Below are 20,182 nucleotides of genomic sequence, written 5' to 3'. Positions count from 1 at the left end.
TGCTCCCACTGGCCAAACATGAGATAATCAGAGCTTCAATAAAGATAATAATTGCAGCGAAAAAAAATATAATTGCAGCGAATTGAAATCTATCACATATTACTGAATTTATCCTCCCCAAAAGATGATAAAGAACCAATTCATTACCTTGTAAGGTGATAAAGGGGTGGGGGGCGGAAAGCAAACATTTACCTTGCCTTCCCTATGTAAACTGTATCACTGAGTAACCAAATAGATAAAGGGAAGCATCTTTATATAAGTGTTCTAGCTATAAATGAAAAATGATAGAATATAGCATTTTGCAACTCTCAATGAATTAATGGATCCAGAATTGAGTATTAATGGCTGTTATTTTTACAAAAAGATAATCAGAAAGTATATGCCCTCCATTTGAACAGAACCTCATTTATGGTCTTGCCAAAGGGACAGAACCTGAGTCAAATCAAGCTTTTCCATCAGCTGCAAACTTTCAGAAAATGAAGAGGACAAAGTAGTATGCTGAAATACAGTCACTCTATCATTAACCATTTAGATTTAATTAAATACACTGTGAGATTCATTTGCTCACTACTGTTCTCTCTCTTCTTCTGCCCCTTAAATTCTCTGTTGATAATTATTTGGTGAGAATCCTTTAACCTTCCCTAGATGGGGGATCTGAATTCCTGCACATCTGCAAGTACCTTGCTTTCACCATAACAAATGAATGATATTTCAGCTAGGTATACACAATTCTTTTCTTGGTAATCTGTAGATGTTACTTTACTACCTTCTAGTTTCCAGTGTCACACTGAGTAGTCCAGCACATATCTGATTATTTTTCTTTTGTAAGCAGCTTGTTCTTTGTCTCCCTCCATCCAGAACTCAGTTGGTTCTTTCAATCCTTCTTTAAACCAGAGAAATTCTCCTCTATTATACCCTTAGTTGTTGCATCTCCTCCATTTGCTCCTTCTCCTTCTTTATATATTTTTTGTTTTGATATACTCTTCCACTTAATGTTCCAAACCATGAATCTGAGTCTCAACAGTAATCATTCTCTCCCTAAATTAATATATAGAGAAGTTTTTCCCCTCACTTTTTAATTATTTCATGCTATGATTAGAAGCATGCGTCACCCTGTTTCTCTTGAGAATCTCAGGATAATTTAGTTTTGGTTTTTTAAAATTGAAGTATAGTTGATTTACAATGTTGTGTTAGTTTCTGGTGAATAGAAAAGTGATTCATAAAACTTGATATATATATACTTTTTCAGATTCTTTTCCATTAGAGTCTGTTACAGGATATTGAATATAGTTCCCTGTGCTATATAGTAAGACCTTGCTGATAGATATATAGTAGTTCGTATCTGCTAATCTCAAACTCCTAATTTATCCCTTCCCTCTCCTTTCTCCTTTGATAACCATAAGTTTGTTTTCTACATCTGAGTCTGCTTCTGTTTTGTAAGTAAGTTCATTGTATCACTTTTTAGATTCCACATATAAGTGATATCATGTAATATTTGTCTTTCTCTGTCTTCACTTAGTATGATAATCTCTAGGTCCATCCATGTGGCTGCATTATTTCATTCTTCTTTACGGCCGAGTAATATTCCACTGTGTGTGTGTATGTGTGTGTGTGTACACACACACATACATACACACACACCACATCTTTATCCATTCATCTGTCAATAGACATTTATGTTGCTTCCATGTCTTGGCTATTATAAATAGTGTTGCTATGCACACTGGAGTGCATGCATATATCTTTTCAAATTAGAGTTTTCTCCAGATATATGCCCAGGAGTGGGATTACTGGAACATTCTCTTTTGTTTTACTTGTTAAACTTGTCATCTATCTCTTCGAATAGTTCTATTTCATTGAAGTCACTTCTTCTAGATGTAATCCTTGTTCATCCTCTCTGGCTGCTGGAGTTCCTTTAAATGAATTATCTTCCTTTGCCAATTCATGGCTTGCCTCATCTTTGGAGCTCAGATCAAGCTGCTAGAGTTCCGTGAATGGCATTCAACATCAAAATAGTGGAAGCAAGCTCCATGATGCACTGGAACTAAGCTTCCCCTCTGGGGCACAGTTCTTCCTGAGAACTCAAAAGTTTTGATAACTGCCATAGGTTTTTGCCTCTTATTTTCATTTGGATCCCAGTATATCCCCCAGACTCACATATTCCCTACAGGTCCCACCAGCCTGTGAGCCTCCGAGTTGCTTCACTCTGAAGTAGTAGTTAGTAACTGAAGTTGGGAAAGACCACCATCTTACCAAAATGCCTCCCCATATTGTATTCATTAGGAAAAAGTTAAAGCCCAGGTAACAGAGGGCATCAAATATTTACAAATAAAAATTTCCTACAGGGCTTCCCTGGTGGCACAGTGGTTGAGAATCTGCCTGCCAATGCAGGGGACACGGGTTCGAGCCCTGGTCTGGGAAGATCCCACATGCCGCGGAGCAACTGGGCCCGTGAGCCACAATTACTGAGCCTGCGCGTCTGGAGCCTGTGCTCCACAACAAGAGAGGCCGCGACAGTGAGAGGCCCGCGCACCGTGATGAAGAGTGGCCCCTGCTTGCCACAACTAGAGAAAACCCTCGCACAGAAACGAAGACCCAACACAGCCATAAGTAAATAAATAAATAAATTTAAATCATATGGGCTTCTAAGAAGACCTCTGCTTAAAAAAAAAAAGAAAAAAGATGCAGCTGTAAACTGTCACCCATGCTTGCTGCCCTCCCTTAAAAAAAATTTCCTACAGAATCACATGGTAAATAACTTATTTAATGCAAAATACAACAAAAATTATTTTATAAATTCCTATTTAAATTTTGTTAGTATGATTTTTAAAATTGAAGACATGAAAGAAATTAATTTCAATTACAAACTGCTCCTTAGGGACTTCCCTGGTGGTGCAGTGGTTAAGAATCTGCCTGCCAATTCAGGGGACACGAGTTTGATCTCTGGTCTGGGAAGATCCCACATGCCGAGGAGCAACTAAGCCTGTGTGCCACAACTACTGAGCCTGTGCACCACAACTACTGAGCCTGTGTGCCACAACTACTGAAGCCAGGGCGCCTAGAGCCCATGCTCCACAACAAGAGAAGCCAACGCAATGAGAAGCCTACGCAACGCAATGAAGAGTAGCCCCCACTCGCCGCAACTAGAGAAAGCCCACACACAGCAACGAACATCCAATGAGGCCAAAAATAAATAATAAAATAAAATAAATAAATTTATTTTAAAAAAAGTGTCAGCAGAACTTCATTCTTTCTGGAGCTTCTAGGAGAAAATCTGTCTTTTTTTTTTTTTTTGGCGGTACGCAGGCCTCTCACTGTTGTGGCCTCTCCCGTTGCGGAGCACAGGCTCCGGACGCGCAGGCTCAGCGGCCATGGCTCACGGGCCTAGCCGCCCTGCGGCATGTAGGATCTTCCTGGACCAGGGCACGAACCTGTGTCCCCTGCATCGGCAGGCAGACTCTCAACCACTGCGCCACCAGGTAAGCCCCTGTCTTCTTCTTTTTCCCAGCTTCTAGAGTCTGTCCACATTCTTTGGCTCATAGCCCCATTCCTCCATCTTCAAGTCCGCAATATCAGGTGGAGTCCTTCTGATGCTGCCATGTCTGTGGGTCTCCCTCTTCTGCCTCCTTCTTCCACTTTTAAGGATCCTGTGATTTGCCCACCTCCCCCTGCTCCCAAATAATCAACGATAATCTTCCTATTTGAAGAACACCTGATGAGCAACCTTAATTCCCCTTTGCCATGTAGTGTAACATATTCATAGGTTATAGGGATTAGGATGAAGACTAATCCCTACAGCCCTACATCCTAATGCGGAGGGGGGGGGTGCATAATTCTGCCTAGCACACCTCTCAACTTTCTAAAAGTAGAAGCATACTTTATGTGTTTTCTTTTGTGACCTTCTCTCAACATTTGAGATTCATTCATGTAGTTGCATACTGCAGTAGTTCCTTCATTTTCATTGTCTTCATACTATTCTATATGAACGTGCTACAATTTATTTACTCATTCTACTACTGATGAACATTTCAATTACACACTGAACTAGGAGAGAAAATGCTGTGTAATAAGATTTATGTATCATCAACTTCAAAAGAGCATGCCAAACTGTTTTCCAAAGAGGTTGTACCAATTTACACATTTACCAGCAATGTACAAAGAGTTCTTGTGGCTTCATATCCTTGCTAATACTTGTTATTGAGATGTTTTAATGTTTATTATGTTTTAAAGATTTTTATACAGTGGCATTTCATTGTGATTTTAATTTTCATTTCCCTGATTATTAATGAGGTACAACAGCTTTTCATATGTTTATTGGCCATCTAGATTTCCCTTTTTGTAAAGTACCAGCTCAAGTCTTTTGGTTTGTTGGACATCTTTATAAATTCTGAATATGAGACTGTTATCAGTTATATGTGTTGCAAATATGTTCTCCCACTCTGTAGTTTAAAGTTTCACAGTCTTTGTGGTGTCTTCTGATGAAAGTCTTTAATCTTAATAGAGTAAAATGTTTCATTAATCCTTTCCTTTATGGTTAGTGGTATTTGCAGTTTTAAAAGAAATCCTTCCCTACTCCAAGGTCACAAAGATATTCTTTTCTAAAGGTTTTAGAGTCTGACATTTAATCTACCAGGAATTTATTTTCTAGTATGATATGAGGTAGGAGGCCAATTTCATGTTTTCCTACAGGGATACCCATTTATCCCAGTGACAGTTATTGAAAAGACCATCACCTCCCCCCAAAACTATTTCCCTATAACACCTGTCATATATCAGGTGCCTACATTTCTATGGGCCTGTTTGGGGGCTTCTCTAATCTGTTCCATTGTACTACTTATATATTCTTATGTCAATATTACACAATCTTAATTACTATAGCTTACAATGATTCCTGAAATCTAGTAGAGTGATGTACTCCTACATCACTTCTAGTAGGAGAGGTATTCCTTCCTCTTTGTAGTTCTTCAAGTGTGTCTTGGCTTTCTAGGTCCTTTGCATTTCCTTGTAAGTTTTAGAATGAGCCTGTTATATCCCATAAAAACACTTGTTCGAACTTTTACTGAGATTGCACTGAATCAAACATCAATTTGGGAAAAAAATTGACATCTTTACTTGATTTATTCTCAGGTCTTTATTATTTTATAAATGATATATATTTTTCAAGTTTTATTTTCTAACCATTAGTTACTCATAGAAATAAAATTGATTTCAATATATTGATTTTGTACCTGGCAACTTTGATAAAACTTTTTATTAGTCTATAAAATTTATCTGTAGATTCATTTGGATAGCTCCAAATCCACAATTACCTAGTTCTGTGAATAATGAAAGCTTGTTTCTTCCTTTCTGAAATGTACGTACGTATCTACCTACCTACCTACCTACCTACCTACCTACATACCTACCTATCTATCTATCTATCTAACTACCATCTAATTCCCTTACAGTGCTGGCTAGGACCTCTAGTATAATCTGGAATAAAAGCAGTAATTGAAGGTATTCTTGTCTTGTTCCTAATTTCAAAGGTTTTCTGTAGATATTCTTTATCAGATTAAGGAAATTCCTTTCTATTCCTAGTTTGCTATGAGTTTTTTATCAGTAACAAATGTCATATTTATCAATCTTTTTCTCCATCTATTGAGATGATCATAGGATTTTAATCTTTTACTACATTAATATTGAATTAATTTTACTCTTTATTCCACTATTCTTTATTCCATTAGTGTAGAACTGATTTTTTTCCTTATTAAAACTTTATTCTATCAGTATGATATTAAATATACTTTCTAATATTAAATCTTGTATTCCTGGGATAAAATTAATTTAGTCATGATGTATTATCCTTTACATTAGCTAGACTGAGTTTGTTAACATTTGGTTCAAGATATTTGCATATATGATCATGAATGAGTTTGGACCATTTTCTTTTCTCATACTAACTTTGAGGGTTTAATATCAAGGTTGTATTAGTCTCACAAAATTTAGTTTGGGGGTATTCCCTCTTTTTCTATTGACTGAAAGGATTTATACAGCTTTCAAATTATTTCATTTTAAAAGCTTCTTAGAATTCACTGGTGAAGCCACCTGGGCCCTACGTTTTCCCTGAAGGAAGATTTTTCACTATTGACTGAATTTCTTTAATATTAATAAGACTATTAAAGTTTTATATATATCTTCTTGAACCAGTTTTCAGTTATTACAGTCTAGGAGTTTGCCATTTTCATCAGAATTTTCCATTTTATTAGCATAAAGTTGTTCATAATATCCTCTTTATTTTTTTTAATGTTTACAACATCTGTGCGGATGGCTCTATTTTCATTTCTGACTTCGGTTTTTGTACTTTATTTCTTTCTTGAGCAATCTCATCAGAGATTTGAAAATATCATTAGTGTTTTCAAAGTATCCATTCTGGCTTTGTTAACCCTATTCATTGTACAGTTTTTATTTTGTTAATTTCTGTTCTTACTTTTATGATCTTCCTTTTATTGGGGGAGAGGGGTTGTGCTATTCTTTTTCTAATTTATAGAGATGGAGGCTTAGCTCAATAATTTTTAGACTTATTTCTTTCCAAATATATGCACTTAAAGCTTTTATAAAATTCCCTCTAAGTGCTGCCTTAGCTATATCTCATGAGTCTTTATATATACATTTTTTTAATTAGAATATTCAATTAGAAAATATTTCCTAATTTCCATTATGATTTCATCTCATTCTGTTAGAAATGAATTTCTTAATTTCCAAACCTATAATGATATTCTAATTATCTTTTTTGTTAATGATTTCTAAGAACTGTATATGGTAAAAGAACATGCTTTATGTGATTTCAATCCTCTCTTTTGTTTGTTTAGATTTTCTTTAAGGTCCAGCACATGGTCCATTTTTACACATATTCTATGTGAGTCTGACAAGAATATTTATTCTACATTGGCATAATGTTCTAGTTATGTCTACTAGGTCACATTTGTTTAACTGCATTGTTCAAGGCTCGTCCTTACTGATTTTTTTTTGGTCAGTTTTTTCTATCAACTGCTGAGAGAGAGGGGTATATTAGTCTTTCATTTTTATTGCTATTTGTCTATTTCTCTCTTTAATTCTTTAACCCTTTCTTTATGTATCTTGGACTTTTGTTATTAGGTACCTACAAAATTTTAAATTATTATTATTATTATCAATTTTTTTTTGGCTATGCCGTGTGGCATGTGGGATCTTAGTTCCCCAACCAGGGATCAAATCCGTGCCCCCTGCAGTGGAAGCATGGAGTCTTAACCACTGGACCCCCAGGGAAGTCCCCAAAATTTTAAATTATTACCTTCCTGATAAATCAAACTTTTTATAATTCTTAAGTTACTTCTTCCATTCCTAGTACTGTAATTTGCTTTGAAATCTCTTCTTTTGGTTGGTTTGGTGGACTTAATTTAATGTGACTCCCATGATCCCTATTTACACCCTTGTATAATACTCCCTCCTCCACTTGAGTGTAGGTGGGACTTCAAAAGTAACTAACTTGCTCCTAACCAACAGAATACTGCAAAGATAATGTGATGCCTTTCCCGTGGTTATGACTGTCTATCTGATCTGTCCTATCTCTGTTGCCAAATTTGAAGAAATAAGCTGCTGTGAATTCTGCAGTTGCAGGAAATAAATTCTGCCAACAACCTGAGGGAGATTGGAAGCAGATCCTTCCCCCTTCACACCTTGAGATGAGAACTCAGGCCTGATCAACACCTTGACTGAAGCCTTGCAGCAGACCAGTCTAAACTGTGCCTAGACTCCTGATCCAAAGAAACCATGAAGTTCCTTAAGCTGCTAAGTTTGTGTAACTTGTTATACAGCATAGAAAACTAACACAGTCAATATTTCTACAGAGTACCTTTTCCTATTCTTTAATTTCGACCTTTCTGGATCATTACACTTTGAATGTGTTTCTTATAAACAGCACATAGGTAGATTTTGCTTTCTTTTTATTGTCTGACAATCTTAATCTTTTAACTGAAGCACTCTATATTTAACATAATTACCCAATATATTTGAACTTTTTAAAAGGTCATGTTATTTATGACAAATATAGTTCATTGCCCTTTGAATATCTATGCTCTTTCCTTCCTTCTTACTATCAGAATCTCAATTGTGTTGAAAACAGCAAAGGGCTCAGCTAGACCACTGACCGATATTTCCAATTTTATTAATCATTAAAGTTCAAACAAAGGAAATAAAGACTGATATAAAATTTAACCATATTTGTCCTGGTAACTAAATTGATGTAGGAAATTCTCATTTATAGCCAGTGTCCTGAGTTTGTATGTAAACTGAATGCTTTGAAACTTTTCCAAAGTTTTTGTTTTTCCATAGAGGGAAAAAAGACTTCTTAGCTGTTGAGGGCTGACTTCACACACAATGCCAGTGCCACTGTTATATGTTCGCAAATATATTCCTTTTCCAGTATTTCCTATCTCAGTACATGATGCTTTTGTCTATCCAGTTGCTTAAGTCAGAATTCTGGAAGCATCCTGACACCTTTCTTTTTTTCCCCTAATCTAATCCTATTAACAAACACTGTCAGTTTCTTGGTCCAAATATATCTTGGGCCTCTCCATTTCTCTTCATCTCTTTGTCACTGCCTTTTAGAATTGTTCTAAGAATCAAATCAAACACTGAATGGAAAATTACTTCATATACTGTAAAATGCAAAGAGGCACACACGCATAAAGCCAGCTTCAAAAGGCTGACAGCCATACAGCAAAAACAAATAACACCCATCCCCCTAATTTCAGAGTATTGTACTCTGCAATAAAATATTAGAGTACAATACAATAATTTACGATCTTTGGTCACCAAAAAGAATATTGCTTTCAGTGTACTCTACTTTTAAAAGGCAAAAAAGGTAGAAAACATTTATTTAAAGATTTACATTAAAATGTTTAAAGTAGTTTCCTTATCTTTCAGTGAGGTTAAATAAGCAGAGGTTACTGTATCTTTGTGTCACTAGAGTAAACTTGCTTTCACACATACAGATAAGACTAGTTATTGCCACACAAGCCCCCTAAATTTCCATCTCTGTGTCAGTGTAGTCAGTTGTAGGCTGTTTTCCAGATTGCAAGCTCAATTGAGATTTGCCAAGTATTGTAAACAGCCACAAACTGGATAATAAGCAACTATGCAATTAAGCTATTAAGTTACTTCTATGTATCATATCCTGAATGTGGCCTTGGTCTTGCACCAGCCATTATCTTTTCTGCTAATGCTAGTAATATGAGCCAACAACTATACCACTCTGGCATAGCCCTTGGATGTATTATTCAGTTAAGCAAAGCAGAAAAAGCCTATTTTGGCCTGATAAAAATATGAGAAAATTTTTCGCTAAAAAATGTACCATGGAAGTTTCAATTAACTAAAAGAAATATTTCAATGGAAAAAGTTTTAAGACATTTTGTTTGCAATCAAATGCCTGATTATTTTCCTAATTTACAAAAAAGTTACCCTCAAAGTTAAACTCATCTCAGATCTACTTTAAGTTTAAAAATAATATGTTAAAGAGAAAAGTCTAAAAAAATAGTAAAAAGAATCTTTAATATTAATGGGGGGTGCACAAGAATGATCACTCTAGATTCATATAGCAAATATTCACTGAGTAGGAACTATGTCTGTTTTGTTCAACTCTGTATAGTTGGCACTTAGTAGCGCCATAGTACATAGCACATAGTAGGTACTCAATAAAATATTTATTTAAAAAAAGGACCAAATAAATGAATGAAACAAAAACTCCGGAATCAGAAATGAGTAAGAATCCTGTCCTCCATCTTACAGAGCTTCATCTATGGTAAGACTAATAACATAATTAATATACTGATAAAGGACCAAATCACAATTTTACCTTTATGATTTTTTTTAAATACTGCATAACCTGGATTGAAAATAATTTATTTCCAAAAAAGTAAGTGTTAGATAAAATGAATCAAATCCAACTCCTGAGGGAAAAACTGTTATGTGTATCAAACCACAGATAAGTATTTATAATTAAAAAAAGCTGAGATAGGTTACAACCATAAGAGTGGTTAAGGTATATAAAAAATGGCACTGGGGGGCTTCCCTGGTGGCGCAGTGGTTAGGAATCTGCCTGCCAATGCAGGGGACACGGGTTCGAGTCCTGGTCTGGGAAGATCCCACATGCCGCAAAGCAACTAAGCCCATGCGCCGCAACTACTGAGCCTGCGAGCCACAACTACTGAGCCTGCGTGCCACAACTACTGAAGCCTGCGTGCCACAACTACTGAAGCCTGCGTGCCACAACTACTGAAGCCTGCGCGCCTAGAGCCCATGCTCTGCAACAGGAGGGGCCACCGCAATGAGAAGCCCGTGCACTGCAACAAAGAATAGCCCTCATTCACCACAACTAGAGAAAGCCCGTGCACAGCAACGAAGACCCAACACAGACAAAAATCAAATAAATAAATGTATTAAAAACAAAAATGACATTGAAACTTTTTTCCATTTTGAACTACAAAATGTTTTAAATTTATACCTATTTTAAAAAATAGATGTACATTGATTTATTGACCTGTTTGCTGCATAGACTCATGGATTTTCATTTTATTCAATGTTATAATCCATTATGACCCAGACTTGATTAGGAGATCTCCCCCTTTAAACTAGCTCCTATAGCTTTTTGATATGCCATCTTCATTTTTTTCACATTTCCTTATATTCCGTTATTTTTTTAATTTTTTTATTTATTTATTTTTTGGCTGTGTTGGGTCTTTGGTGCTGTGCATGGACTTTCTCTAGTTGTGGTGAGCAAGGGCTACTCTTCATTGCAGTGCATGGGCTTCTCATTGCAGTGGCTTTTCTTTGTTGCAGAGCATGGGCTCTAGGCATGTGGGCTTCAGTAGTTGTGGCATGTGGGCTCAGCAGTTGTGGCTCACGGGCTCTAGAGCACAGCCTCAGTAGTTGCAGTACACGGGCTTAGTTGCCCCGCGGCACATGGGATCTTCCCGGACCAGGGCTCGAACCCGTGTCCCCTGCATTGGCAGGTGGATTCTTAAACCACTGAGACACCAGGGAAGTCCCTAGCATTTCCTTATATTCGGACACAGCAAGATGTTCCAGGCTTATCTTGCAACTTCTGTGCCCCAGTTCTAGAATCAGCTATTTTTCACCCTCGTGTAACAGCAACATCTGTGGCATTAGATTTGTGGGGTAGGGGGCAAAAGGGAAAACCATCAATCCCAAGGGAAGTTTCAGAATTAATGACCGTTGGGTTTTTTTTGTAAGCCACTAAGCTTTGTAGCGGTCTGTTATACAGCAATTGAAAAACAAAACAGAAATTGGTACCTGGAAGTGGTGTGTAACAAAAAACTAAAACATCTGGCACTGGCTTAAAATGAGGCAGCAGGCAGTGGCCCTAAGGGGCCTCCCAGTGCCTGTTAGTGGAGGCTGGAGGACAGTGGGGAAAAAAATGCTACTGAAGGCTGGAAAAAAGGGCACCCTAGTTCTGCTCTGGCAGAACAATTAAAGAAACTATATAACCTGCCATATAATGATAGGTACAGAGGTTATCTAAAGGATTTAAATCGCCATAAATACATGTGGCTATCTGTAGTGAAACATGTTAGTTGAAGAGGTATAGGACAATAAAGATCACTAAGTATTAATCTTAAATCTTGATAAGAAAGGGCATATATATATTTACACACATACATACGTGCATATGTTCCTGTAATTTTCTAATTAAATTTTTCTCCCCTCACTTATTTTTACATATCATTCAAATGTATTACACATTTTTCCTTTTCAAATAATGCAGAGAAGACCAAAAAAGTCAACCAACTTAAGACTCTCTTTGCTCACACAGGAAAACGTGAATTTCTGCCTAGAATGGATTCTGGTTTTATATAATATTGGAAAATGAACTCAATTTTAGAGTTTACAAAGACCATCCTTAGAAGTGTTATCCAATTCTCATAATATTTTCTTTCATCTTGAAATATTGCTCATTACATACCCTGCCAATAAGTTTTCAAAACTATACCCCAAAAGAATGCAATTTAGAGAAAAACTATTATCTTAAATGAGACCTACGATATAGCCAGACTTCACCCCTAGCTCTACCATTTATTACCATCTTAATCTCTAGAACATTTCAGAATCTTCTTCTCTAACACTTTCACTGAGATGTTTTCAATTATTTTACTTTTTGTTTTTCAGGTAAGAAGCATGTTAAAACGTACTTTTTTCCTAAGTCTATTTCTCCCATTAACTGTTCAATAACTTTATGATTTTATGAATTAGAAGTAGTTGATTCCTACTTCCGGGGGACAAACCTGGAGCCCAAAGATGACAGTAATGTGGCTTCTTAAACGTGAAAAAAGTTTTTGGGAAACACTTATTTAACTGATGTGGCATTTTCCTCCCAGCTAACTTTCTGACTTCCTATTTCTGTTTGAGGCTATGAAGGTCACAAGGTCCAGAAAAATAATATAATTATTTTACTAACATGATATTGCTCACTCCTCATAAGCTGACAAAAAGAAAAAAGAAAAGGAAAAACCCTAAATCTTTATAACACAAAAACTTGTCAATAACTTAAATAATTTTATAAATTAAACCTCTTAAAAGAAAATAATTATAAATATATAAGTAGTGTTTCTGTGTTTAGTTCAACAAATTCATTCTTTGCTCTTAAAAAGTCTGCTCAATTTTGCCAGTTCTTTCAGATACAGTCAAACTGTTACAATCACCATTCTTTTTTTTTTTTTTTTTTTTTTTTTTTTTTTTTTTGCTGTATGCGGGCCTCTCCCATTGCGGAGCGCAGGCTCAGTGGCCATGGCTCAAGGGCCCAGCCACTCCGTGGCATGTGGAATCTTCCCGGACTGGGGCACGAACCCGTGTCCCCTGCATCGGCAGGCGGACTCTCAACCACTGCGCCACCAGGGAAGCCCAATCACCATGCTTGATTCTCCTTAGTGCTGCAGGAGGCACCCTTCCTTTTTTTTCCAGACCAGTGTCTGACTTTTATAATAACGTGCCTGAGATTATTTCCTTTGACCCACCAGATCTAATATCGTACTCTCCTCTACCTGTCTATTCTTCTCCCTATTTTCATGTAAGCTATCAGAAGAAATAATGTGGTGACATTTCCATTAAAATGAACCACCTATTTGAATCACACCCAAAATAAGTTAAATTCATTCAACCAATTAATGCAAATATTTTAAATTTAAACTTAAATAACCGTACTTATTCATTTCTACTGATATATAGTGTTCTTCAGTGTTTCCAGCTCTTATGCATGAGCAGGTTACCTAAAGCACACAGGAAAAAGGGGCCAAATCTCTCATTTAAAAAAATAGATGTTTTAGCCATTGTGTATTGCTTATTATCATAAATGTAAATATATAGTGAGACATATTTAGGGTGTTTGCTCAGCTCACAATGTTCTTAATTTCTCCCTTTCATTCACAGGGACTGGCTCTCCTTCCCTCCCAGCTTTTCAGAGTCATATATACCAGTAACATTTACCCTGGGAACCCTCTCAAAGGAAGTAACACTGAACTCCAGGGCTCTCCTCATTCTTGATACCCTGGTAAACTCCTGTCCCTCCTTTAAGAGCCATCTCAAGCATAATCTCATACTTCCCTTGACTTGTCTAGGCACTCAAAGGATTTGCCCACTGTGTTTCTATTACTCTAGTGTAGCAATTATCACACAGTAGGGTAATTCTTCATTAGATTTTAAGTTCCTTGAGACCAAGAGCTTTGTGTCTTTAGCATCTAACACAATATCTGACTTATTAAAAGGTCAAGTGTATCTGCTAGAATTAAGTTAATTCAGTGTGCCAACACTGGATAGATCATGCTGATCAACTCTCTAATCAGCTATTTTTAAATTAAAAATTGGAAAATTATTTCTGAATAAACAAAGTTTATTTGGTAGATAATTAATTAATTAATCTTTAAAATGTGGGTTCCATGAAGGAAATCATAAGAAAAGATCCTTAATAGCAGTAGAGGAAATATAGGAGAGATACCTACACACCAGGTCAGATTACACCCACACCACCACCAATCCTCTGCAACATGAATTAAAAATAAAATGGGTAAATCAATGATAGATTAATATCCAGAATGAATATTATACACACACACACATATATATATACTTAACACTCAACAACAAAAAACAAACAATCCAATTAAAAAATGGGCAAAGGACTTGAACAGACATTTTTCCAGAGAAGATATACAAATGGCTAAAAAGGAACATGGAAAAACACTCAACATCACTAATCACTAAGGAAATGCAAATCAAAACCACAATGAGATACCACTTCATATCAATGAGGATGGCCATCATTATTATTTTTTTTTAAATACATTTTATTTATTTATTTATTTATTTTTTACTGCATGGGGTCTTTGTTGCTGTGCGTGGGCTTTCTCTAGTTGCGTCGAGCGGGGCCTACTCTTTGTTGCAGTGCGTGGGTTTCTCATTGCGGTGGCTTCTCTTGATGCAGAGCATGGACTCTAGGCGCGCAGGCTTCAGTAGTTGTGGCACACGGGCTTAGCTGCTCTGCGGCATATGGGATCTTCTCCAACCAGGGCTCGAACCTGTGTCCCCTGCATTGGCAGGCGGATTCTTAAGCACTGTGCCACGAGGGAAGCCCGAGGATGGCCATTATTAAAAGCGAAAGCCAGAAAATAACAAGAGTTGGTGAGGATATAGAATAATGGAACCCTCGTGCATTGCTGGTGAGAATGTGAAGTGGTACAATTGCTGTAGAAAACAGTAGAGTGGTTTTTCAAAAAATTAAACATGAAATTATGTTTATGATCCAACAATTACACTTCTGAGTATATGCCCAAAAGAACTGAAAGCAGGGACTCGAACAGGTATTTGTCTACCAATAGTACAGCTATGTTATTCACAATAGGCAAAAGGTGGAAACAACCCAATGAACAGTCCAAATGTCCATTAACAGATGAATGGATAAACAAAATGTGGTATATGTATACAACAAAATACTCTTCAGCCTTAAAAAGCAATGAAATTCTGATACATGCTACAACACGGATGAACCTTGAAAACACTGTGTTAAGTGAAACAAAACAGACACAAAAGGATAAATATTGTATGATTCCACTTATATGAGACACCTATCTCAAATTCACCTGTCTCAAATTCAGAGACAGAAAGTAGAATGGTTACCGGGCGTAGAGGGAAGAGGTAATGGAGAGATACTGTTTAATATAGTTTCACTCTGGGATGATGAAAAGGTTATGCAGATGGATACAGTGGTGATGGTTGCACAACAATGTGAATCTACTCAATGCCACTGAACAGTACGCTTAAAAATGATTTAAATGGTAAATTTTGTTACATATATTTTATCACAATAAAAAATGTATAGTACTCAAAGTAGAAAATAAATGTAATCTGCCTCTTTTTAGTGATATGTATGTTAAAAATCTTCCTCCAAAATTACGGACTTTTCTAAAAACCGTATCTTATATCTTGGCAATAAACCAAATAATACAGAAATTAAAGAAACAAAAATTCAAAGTATTCTGGGGACTTCCTTGGTGGTCCAATGGTAAAGAACCCACCTTCCAATGCAGGGGGCACAGGTTCAATCCCTGGTCAGGGAACTAAGATACCACATGCCATGGGGCAACTAGGCCCGTGTGCTGTAACTACTGATCCCGCACACCTCAACTAGAGAGCCTGCATGCCACAAAACTACAGAGCTCATGCGCTCTGGAACCTGCACGCCACAGCTACAGGGCCCATGAGCCCTGGAACCTGCACATCACAACTAGAGAGAGAAAACCCGTACGCCACAACTAGAGAGAAGCCCGTGTGCCGCAACAAAAGATCCTGCATGCCTCAATGAAGATCCCGTGTGCCGTAACTAAGACCTGGAGCAGCCAAAAATAAGGAAAAATAAATAATAAATAAATCTTTAAAAAAACCCCAAAACTACAGAAAGTATTCTGTAATCCCAAATCTGAAAAAGTTCGTTTCATAACTGTGTAACAAAAAATGTAAATTGTTTATTATCTCTTTCCTTCCTAACTCCATTTCTCTTTCCCAGGGGGAAAAAAAAGTGTTTGATATTTCATTCTATTCAGCTTTGTAATTATAACAGTAGAACTTATTTCTTTAAATCTCTAAAGCTAAGCCAGTCCAAACACAAATTAATGTTTTCAACTGTATGGCATTTATTAAGAAATGCTAGTAGTTAAAAGTTAAAAGTCTTATGTTCTTCTAATAACTCCTTCAGTCCATCCCACGCAATGACATCATCCTTACCAAATAAAGCCCATTATGCAATACCCACATATACAGTACTATCACTTTCTATGAGAACAGTCACTGTTGTGAATGTTAAAAGGGCCTGAGATTATGACAAATATTCTGTATAAGAGATTTTTAACACTAAGCTATACAAACTTCAGAAGAATATTATAGGGATAATATCCTTTAACACATAAAGAAATGGTAAATACAAATTATTAAAAGTTTCTAAATACACATTCAATATGAAATAATTCAATAAGAAATAAAAACTAAAATTCTTAAGAAAGGTCAAGTCCCTAAAGACTTATATAAAAGTAATAACTTAAAATATGATTTGGTAACTATTTAACAAACCCCAATGATACTGTTTAGGGTGCTTCCCACAGGCTAACAAATACCAAGGAGAAAGAACATAAACATTTGCCCATTAAATGAAGATACTTTGATGGCTGATAAAAGTTTGTTACACTTTTTAAACCTTCTCTTTAAATTTGCTCCAAAATTTTAAATCCAAAAAAACACTCTATATTTAGTTATTTCCTTTATGCTTTCAACCACTATGCCATTGACATGAAAATTTTGTTGAGAGAATGCAATAAAAATAATTTTATTTTAGCTATTAATTATACAACCCAGAAAGGTCAGAAATGAGAATATTAGATCTAATGCTTTTCATTTTAAAGTCATATTACTTATATATGGATTTTTTTAAACTGTTTTTTTTTTTTTTTTTTTTTTTTTTTTGCGGTATGCGGGCCTCTCACTGTTGTGGCCTCCCCCGTTGCGGAGCACAGGCTCCGGACGCGCAGGCTCCGGACGTGCAGGCTCAGCGGCCATGGCTCACGGGCCCAGCCGCTCCGCGGCATATGGGATCCTCCCAGACCGGGGCACGAACCCGTATCCCCTGCATCGGCAGGCGGACTCCCAACCACTTGCGCCACCAGGGAGGCCCTTAAACTGTTTTTAATTTTTTATTAAAGGTAGTAAATTTATATAATTTTATATGCCAACCAGTGACTTCTGCTTCCAGGAAGATAAAGCAGATGTACTTTTCCCTATTCCTAAACTAAAAACCCTGGCAATCACATCTAAAACAAACATAAGATTCTAAAGGGTTAAAACAAGACAACTAAGGACTTCAAGACCCAAGGAATGACATGGTGATCAGTTCCCTGGGTTTTTTTTTTTTGCCTCATGTATCCTAGCCTTGGAGCTGACATCTCCAAGCTGGCAATCCAGAAACACCAATGGAAAGAGACAAAAACAAACAAACAAACAAACCAACAAAAGCCTGCTTTCTCTATCCAAAGAACCAGGAAAGGGGCAACTTAACAAGACAGAAAACTTTTAGACAGTAACTACCCTACTTCAGCCAAATACCTCACAAAAAATTGTGGCCTCATACCACCCATGGAACAAAGGCTAACTGGGAGCCTAAACTTCCACCCTTGCAGGACTGTAACTGAACATTTTAGTGGCTCCCCACCAGTCTCCACTGGTATGGTGTCAAAGAGGGTCAAGGAAGGAGCCGGGACTTTTATGCCTACTAGAAGGTAATGTGGCCCCACTCTCCATCATGTGGGATCAGTGGAGACACTATGGGGAGCCTGGACTTCCACCTCTAACCAGCAGTAACGAGGAGCCCTCCGCCTTCCTGCTGGCGTGAGGTCAGAGGAGGACTAGGAGAGTCAGGACTCTGACCACTGCCCACCTGTTGGAGAGGCAGAAAGAAAAAACAAATGGTCTGTCATAAGACTGCTCTTCCTTTTCAGAAAGCAAGGACCTTGAAGAAATCTCTTGATTCCTTAGAGGGAGAAAATAATGGGAAGTGTATAGGGTATGCAGCAAAAACTCAAGGACTGAAAAAATTTCAAAATCTCAACACGATGTTAATTTTTTTTTTTTTTTTGCGTTACGCGGGCCTCTCACTGTTGTGGCCTCTCCCGTTGCGGAGCACAGGCTCCAGACGCGCAGGCCCAGCGGCCATGGCTCACGGGCCCAGCTGCTCCACGGCATGTGGGATCTTCCCAGACTGGGGCACGAACCCGTGTCCCCTGCATCGGCAGGCAGACTCCCAACCACTGCGCCACCAGGGAAGCCCAACACGATGCTAATTTTAATTTCTACATTACAGTATAAAAATTCAGACCACCATGAATGGTGTCATTACTGAAATAAGAAAAAAAGATTAGGCACATTTTAAGAGGGAGTGCCACTGACCTATCTGACTTCTGAGTGAAGCAAATACTTTAATAAGATCCAATCTCTATAATTAACAATCCCCAAAGTCAAAAGCAATGTGAACTAGAAGGGCCCAGGGATTCAATAATAGGGATGTTGATAATCAGCAAAAATGAAGTAGACTGTTAAAAATAAGTAGAGAAAATCCATTAATGTCTTATTTTTGTTTATAACATTGGAATTCATACTGAATGATGACCACTTGATATGACCTAATTCAGGGAATACATATTTTTTAATGAACGTTATGAATGTGACTATCACAACTTATTTTCCTTATTTTTACTTTCACACAGCAGCATTTACAGAGTTGCCAGAATGAGACTCATTACGAGGCAGATTTTGGTTTTAATCAGTTAGAAAATTAAAAGTATAGATTATGATCAAAACAGTCAAATATTTAGATGATACAGTGACATCTTTTTATGTTTCTCTCTAGCACCTTAAAAGTTAAAACTTCATAAACTCTTTGAACAAATTTATTATAATCTCATCACAACAAACTTTAACTGCAGCATGTCTGGCCTTCCCTAAAATTAGGAAATCTGGCCATGATACTATAAAGAATTTCTTTACAACAAGGTTTAATTTGTTGTTAATAGAAGATCACCAGGTTAAATGAATGCACTGTCAAATTTTTCTAACATAGTAACATGCTACTAAAAAAAAAATTGTTAGAAGTAACTTGATCCTTCTCAAACTCTTCCAAAATATAGCAGAGGGAGGAACACTCCCAAACTCATTCTACGAGGCCACCATCACCTTGATACCAAAAGCAGACAAGGATGTCACAAAGAAAGAAAACTACAGGCCAATATCACTGATGAACATAGATGCAAAAATCCTCAACAAAATACTAGCAAACAGAATCCAACAGCACATTAAAAGGATCATACACCACGATCAAGTGGGGTTTATTCCAGGAATGCAAGGATTCTTCAATATACGCAAATCAATCAACGTGATACACCATATTAACAAATTGAAGGAGAAAAACCATATGATCATCTCAATAGATGCAGAGAAAGCTTTCGACAAAATTCAACACCCATTTATGATAAAAACCCTGCAGAAAGTAGGCATAGAGGGAACTTTCCTCAACATAATAAAGGCCATATATGACAAACCCACAGCCAGCATCGTCCTCAATGGTGAAAAACTGAAAGCATTTCCACTAAGATCAGGAACAAGACAAGGTTGCCCACTCTCACCACTCTTATTCAACCTAGTTTTGGAAGTTTTAGCCACAGCAATCAGAGAAGAAAAGGAAATAAAAGGAATCCAAATCGGAAAAGAAGAAGTAAAGCTGTCACTGTTTGCAGATGACATGATACTATACATAGAGAATCCTAAAGATGCTACCAGAAAACTACTAGAGCTAATCAATAAATTTGGTAAAGTTGCAGGATACAAAATTAATGCACAGAAATCTCTGGCATTCCTATATACTGATGATGAAAAATCTGAAAGTGAAATCAAGGAAACACTCCCATTTACCATTGCAACAAAAAGAATAAAATATCTAGGAATAAACCTACCTAAGGAGACAAAAGACCTGTATGCAGAAAATTATAAGACACTGATGAAAGAAATTAAAGATGATACAAATAGATGGAGAGATGTACCATGTTCTTGGATTGGAAGAATC

The 20,182-nt window shown here is 36.9% G+C and overlaps 1 protein-coding gene across 6 annotated transcripts in view; it reads right to left on the bottom strand.

The window, feature by feature from the left end:
* LRCH3 (leucine rich repeats and calponin homology domain containing 3) overlaps positions 1-20,182 on the bottom strand; it is a 128,960-nt gene that overhangs the window by 84,570 nt on the left and 24,208 nt on the right. The window lies entirely within an intron of this gene.

The sequence above is a fragment of the Mesoplodon densirostris genome, chromosome 5, assembly GCF_025265405.1.
Source record: "Mesoplodon densirostris isolate mMesDen1 chromosome 5, mMesDen1 primary haplotype, whole genome shotgun sequence".
Taxonomy (NCBI): Eukaryota; Metazoa; Chordata; class Mammalia; order Artiodactyla; family Ziphiidae; genus Mesoplodon; species Mesoplodon densirostris.
The sequence above is the reverse complement of the archived record's forward strand: the minus strand, read 5'-3'. Positions and strand labels throughout refer to the sequence as shown.